Here is a 6,659-nt window from a genome sequence, read left to right as displayed (position 1 = left end):
TAGAGACAGGGGAAAAATCAGAAAAACTGCCTTACAATTTATTTGTTAAGAACAACTGATTAATATCAGGGAAGATGGAAATTTGCTATCTGAATTTTGGCAAAAATTTGAATATTTGGTGGATGGGACTGAAACATGAGTTTCATGATTTTGTAAACATAGCTAGTGATATACTTGTGTTTGAAACCCGGTATATTTTCCAGCTATCTTTTCAATTATAATTGCAAATAAAATCATATATTCAAATAAACTGGACTTAAAATCAGTGGGAACATGATCAGATAATTTCTCTACAGGGTTATCATAGTCTAGCTATGCTGACTCTAGCTCCCAGAAGCTCACATTAGTAATCACTCCTCTTCTCAGATCCCTGGTGTCATGATGCCCCTCTGGCCCACTTTCTTCCAGCTTTATTGGTGCATTTGTTGGTGGGTCCTCCCCAGTTGCAGTAATTATGTTAATCCCTAAATGCCTGTTGATCTTCACTGCCTGTTTCTTTGATCTTTCTCCTTGAAGATTCCTCAAGCTGCTCCAAAACTTATGTCATGAGTTCTAGTTTGACAATCCTCCCCTGTGTTGATGCAGCAGTTCCAGCAATGTAACTTACACACCCATTAACTGCCTTATCAGTCAAAATCCTTTGCCAGGGAACAAAGTAAATGACAGGAGCAGGGGTAACAGCAGAGACACAGTGTAGGTTGTAGAACTCACTCAAGTTAGGATAGGCTGTAGGAAATTCACTGGCTGGGTTGGTAGCTCAAGAGAGCACAGAACAATCTGTCATGCTAGTTCTAAATAAGTATAAAAGCCCTTTTTATTAACATGAATTCATGAATAACATGAAACTAGCAAAGTCAATTGAACTGATCCAGCCTGCCAGTGAATTGCACTCTTCATCCAAAATCCCTCAACTAAGCTTTCTTTCTCCTGCACCCAGACCAGGGGACAAACCTTCATGCAGTCAGTAGCAAAACCGTGGATGCAGACACCTCAACTAAGCTCTAAGTTTCTCTAGGGTCGAGACCATCTCACAGGTCCCAGGGTTTTTGTTTGTTTTCTTTCCTTTCCTTCTTAATCCCTCCCCTACATTTGTAGCTCCAGACTACACGTACAGTAGAGCTTTAAGATAGACTTGTTAAACTGTGGGTTGAAGTTGGCTGGTGAAACGGAGCAGTGAAGCTTGTAATGCAAGATTGCAAATATTGACTGCCAAATAATTTAATGTTATTTTTGGTTTTGCATATGACTGTATCTGACACTTCTGTAATATATACATTTTAAGAGCACATATTAAATTATTCTGTGAAAACATAATTCAGAGGGAGTTAGGGAAAAAAAATCTTCAGTTTCTTACCCCAGTGCTTTGGAGAGCCTTTAACCTCTTTCTTTCCCTCTCAGTGCTGAGTTCAGATCCCTAAAGTTGATGTACTCTGAGCAAAACGCTCTAAATTCCGCCTCAGTTTACTGATTTCTCTGGAAGGAAAGTCATTTCAGTCTGTCTCTCCTGTTTACTCCCTACTACTTCTCATCTCCTTCCCATTAGAGCTAAGCTATTTTATTGAAAGAATGTTTTCCTTCCCTTCCAGGCCTTTCTGAAAAGCATAAACAAGAACATAAACATTTACTGAAAAATTCAACAGTGGTTATTAGATATAGTCTCAAAAGTATTAAAATTGGAACCCCCTTGAGAATTTAGTTAAGAGAAGACATGATAAATGAAGCTCTGGACTAGTATTTTTTCCTGGGCTCCCCCTCATTAACATTTTGGTTTTAAACACTAAATTGAAAGGACTAATTCATAGAAATCCAAATAACTAAACTGACTAAATGTTGCGGAGGCTCCCAAGGCCCGAGTGCATTCCCTTATATTGATGTAAACCCAACTTAAAAAAATAATATATATGTATATATATAACATACATATTGTATATATACTGTTTATTGCTTTTTCTCCCATTTTAGAATGTAGGAGGAGTCTGCTCCCTCCCCACTGTATCCCCCCAAGAGCATCACATTGAAGGAATGATAAAGATAGCACATGGCACCTTTATTACATTTCCTTACAGCAAAATATTCATCATGTTTCTTAAAGAATATTATATTGTGCTAAAGAATATTAGTTTCTAGACCAGTTTTTCCCAATTATTTTCAGTTTTTATAGCTAATCCTGGATTTAATTTAAAGAGAGGTGAGAATTGACATATTTTTAGTGAGTAGTCTAAACATGTCAATTTAAGTGAGGTTCAGAGAACCAAGGTATTTATTATGCTTCTTGGGAGGAGAAAGGGTGCTGATAACGGATTTCAGGTGCTTGCAGGAAGAAGACTGCTGTAGGCATGCACATACAGGCCGAATATTGTGAGTCAGTGGTGCCAAAATGCACTGGAAAGATTTGATAACATTTTTATTAAAAGCAACGGAAAGAAAACATGCAAAATGTGGTACACTGAATAAGCCTTTTTTTCTTCTCATAAAGGGATATAAAATGAGAACACATTAATGGGGAAGACTCCAGACAACTTAGAAATAAATTATGGAACTACATAGTTCTGTTAATTTTAACTCTCGTCTGAGAATATATTTCCCATCATTTCTGGGGCTTCTCTCCCTCCTTTTCTTTATCTGTGAAACACCATGTTTTCTCTGGTTTCTTTGCAAAAATTGATTTGATAGTCTCTCTCCACAGAACATTCTATGACTTTAGAAGAACATGAAGAGTTCATAATAATAATAATTTTAATAAATTAGTACTCGATTTGAGAGGAAATCCAGGGATAATTTCTGAGGAACGTAAAATCTTTGAAAATTGGGAGAGGAATCTTGTTTGGCTTAATTAAGATAGAGATTCATGTTTCTGGTTCATTCACATAGAGGTAAAAGATTGATGTTAGTTGTCTTTGTTCTGTTAGAGTGTGTGCGTGTGTATGTGTGTGTGTGTGAGTGTGTGTGAGTGTGTGTGTGCCTTATACGGCATTACTCTGCTAACCTGCGACAGTCTTTAGCTCACTCAGTCCTCTACAATCTAAGAAGGGATATACCATAGGAGTGAGCTCATTTAAATGTCTTTATCTGATTAGCGATAGGAACTTCCAAATAGATTTTTTTCAATCCTTGAGTGTTGAATATTACATTTGTTTATCTGCTTCACTCAAAGTGCATACAATACATAGTAACAACATCATGAAGTTCTTCTTTTTCAAAGCTACAATTGTATATCTCCAGTGAAGTGAGGCTCAGGAGACCTTCTTCACACTAATCTCAACAAACTGCTGTCCTTATACCAATTGCTCTTTCTTGCACTTGCAGAATCACAGCTGGGTCTCCTTATGAAAAGAGAGCACATAATAATTGCACTAAATATGCATTAAATTACTTTGCAAAATGATAGTGGCATCCATTATAAAGCCTGTGTTTGAGAAGTTTAATCAGCTATTTAAATTTTCATCAGGATGCAAGTCGACATGCGAATTCTTGGCCACAGGCATTCTATTTACCACATAAATATTTGTTGATTAAGAAAAGCACAGGACCCTACACTCTCCTAGGGTTTCAGAGGCACACAAGCATTTCTCAGGAGCAATAAATAAAAACATGAAATTTTAAAAAATCAAACTTGAATTTTGATACATTGTTTAGTTGGCAACTACATTTCTTATGAATAATATGCCACTTCACAGTGATTTAATATTAATATTCCTCAGGAAATCAAGTTTAGGAGAGTGGAATTAGAGAACACAGAAATGCTAGTAATTGTATTTTTTAAGAACAAAACTGATAAATGCAAAGCAAACTATTTGCTGATTATCACAAGGTTTTATTTTAGTTTTTTTCTATGTAAATCTTTTATACATCAGAGCACTTATATCAAAATAGAAAGGAATGAAGTTTTTGAGGTTGTGGTATTTTATTTTCTCATTTTTCCCCACATTTGATCTGAGTTACATTCAGGGTATGAATCTACATTGATTAGCTTCAGAAAACAGAGTTGGTACATTTTCTCTCTGCTGGGCTCCACAGAAGGGATCAAGGGGAAAGTGACTTCTTGTCTTCATCACAGCAAGTGCTCCATCCATGGAGCCCTGGGTATCACAGCAGTGGTGGGAGGAAGAGCAAGAAGAAGTGAAGGAAGGAGGATTAAAATGGAGCTAAGGTTGCCTGAACTTGGCTCAGATTGTCTGGTTCCTACATTACTGGGTAAGAATTTTTCAAATTTTCCCTGGTATAATTTATTACTCTGAAATGAGGGACAGGAATGGTGATCATCCATAGAAATATAATGGGACTGCCCAATGGAAAAAAAGAGAGAGAGAGAGAAAGCAACATATTTGGATATTGTGGTTTTGTACTTTGAATGGGAGTTTGTAATTCTCTGTTGTTATTACACTTCTAATATCTAGCAATTACTGTGACAGGTCTAAAATGGTAAAGCTGAAAAAGACAGTAGAAAATTATTTAGGTAAATCTCTCTTTCCCTTTGTAAGAGATAGTTTAAATTATAAATGTGCATCCTCATAGAAGTCACATGATATTTTGTCTGTTCTATTTTATTTTATCCACCAGAATTTAAGTTCAGTGATAAAAGGACTTTTCTACTTTGTCACTGTACTTACTCCTGTAACCTATGTGTTTGGAACATAGCAGACACACACAAATATTTATTGAATGACAGGGTGAATGAAAGAATGAATGTGTGCTTAGGAGACTAATGGAATAAAATGAGGGCACATTTTTTTAAGCCAGGAAGCATACTGCATTTGCAGGGGCTTCCCTTGAGTAGAGCAAAACTACTGAATTCAATTGTTAGGGCTACTGTTGCTAAGTGAGAGATTTGAGTAAAGATGATACTGCTTATTATGTTTATGGATGGTTGCTTGATGCTGTCCTGTGAAGACGTCACTACTAACAGGAATAGATATCTACATATTTGGAAGGAGTTTTTAAAATATGGCAGCCAATACATTTTTCCATTATTTATACATAGAGACTTGCCCTTGTTTTCTAAATGAAAATCTGTTGCAGGCATTAGCTAGCAAACTGCCTGTAACACTGGGTCTTACTCAAAGCCTTGGCTCCAAAAGTCTGAGATGTTGGTCGTTCTGCCATTGCTAACCAGGCATATGACCTAAGACAAATAACCTTGATTCACTGTGCCTGAATTTCTCCACCTAAGGACCACATGTTAAGCTGTTCCGGGACAGCTTATAGGTACGTTCTAAAGTAATAGCCTATGAATTTACATTCTAAGATCTACCTTGACTGCTGCTTGCAGGCTACAGTATGTGGCAATCTAACAATTCAGTGCATTTTAGAGGTGTGTCTCCTGCTCCCCTTTGCTCTTAGTGACTTACCATTGCCACGCCTCTGCCCCTCCCCTACTGGGGAATTGACGTAGGTAGAACTTTTAAGTCCCTGAGCAGTGCTTTGGGCATCCATACTTCAATCACCAAGGCTAGCTGGTGAGACAAATTAACTATGGGACTAGTGACTCTGTCTTTCCAGTTAGTGTCAGTAGGACTCATAAGTAAGTCATGACAGTACTCGAGAAGTTTCAAATAAGGTATCTCTAAGTTCATATCTTAAAGCTACGTGGAACACAGGTTTCTCCTTATCTGCTGTGTGTGTGTGTGTGTGTGTGTGTGTGTGTGTGTGTACTTGTTGAATGAATGTGTATATATGAGCCTTCACAAGCACAAAAGAAGATCCTGAATAGAAAACCATCAATCCTTTCATAAATACAAACACTCATAAGCAAAATGAGAGCAAGATTTTTGGAACCACAATAGTACCAATTAGTTCACAAAGCATCTCACTAGTTGGATGGGGAAAGATTAACTCAGAAATTTAGTCTGTTCTCTAGGGTGATGAGAAGTTTTGTCTATTCACAGTATCTTTAATCCTGCTATGCGCTTCTGTATACTTCAGGATAATGGCTCTGCTACCAAAATCTTTCCTGATTTTGAGCCTCATTTTCTTTTTCTTCTTTCCATTCATTTCATCTTAATGATATACTTGTAAAGCCTCTTAACACTTTCTCTTTTCAATGTATTTAATCAATTTTTTTCTCTGAGTATTTGAAAGATAATTATAAAAATTCTCTTCATTTAAATAATTTTAAGTTAATCATACTGCACCCTTTCTCTCTCTCTCTCCCTCTTACCCTCCCTCCTTTTCTCATAATACTGAGGAGTGTAAGATTCCCCTGGCAAGGATGTGAAGTTTATCTGGCTAATCTGAACAGCTGTTTATCTGATATTTGGGAGCTCACTGGAGCATATCCAGTTTTCAAGGTAAATAAACTTACCCCTTTTCCTCAAAATTGTTAGACATTTTCAGTGTCCAAAATCAATGTCTTTGCCAGCTCCGCTCATCCTTTCTTATAAACTCACCATCAACTGCAAACTTTTATAGGTACGGAGTGTGTCATGCTCCTGGGAAATAAAGGCCAAAGAGATTAAAAATATTATCTCAAACTTCAGGGGAAAGAAAATAATAAATATGAATATATACTTTTAAACTACACTGGTAGCGTATCCTAAATGTCAGATAAATGAGGGAAATAATACTTCCTCCAGGAGTTCAAAAGGCGAAGCTGGGACAGGTAGGAAGTTCCATTGAGTAGCGTAATGGTCTTCTATGGTTCAATTCCATATTTTGAGACC

This window comes from Ursus arctos, unplaced genomic scaffold (assembly GCF_023065955.2).
Source record: "Ursus arctos isolate Adak ecotype North America unplaced genomic scaffold, UrsArc2.0 scaffold_13, whole genome shotgun sequence".
NCBI lineage: Eukaryota > Metazoa > Chordata > Mammalia > Carnivora > Ursidae > Ursus > Ursus arctos.
This window is presented reverse-complemented; position numbering follows the sequence as displayed.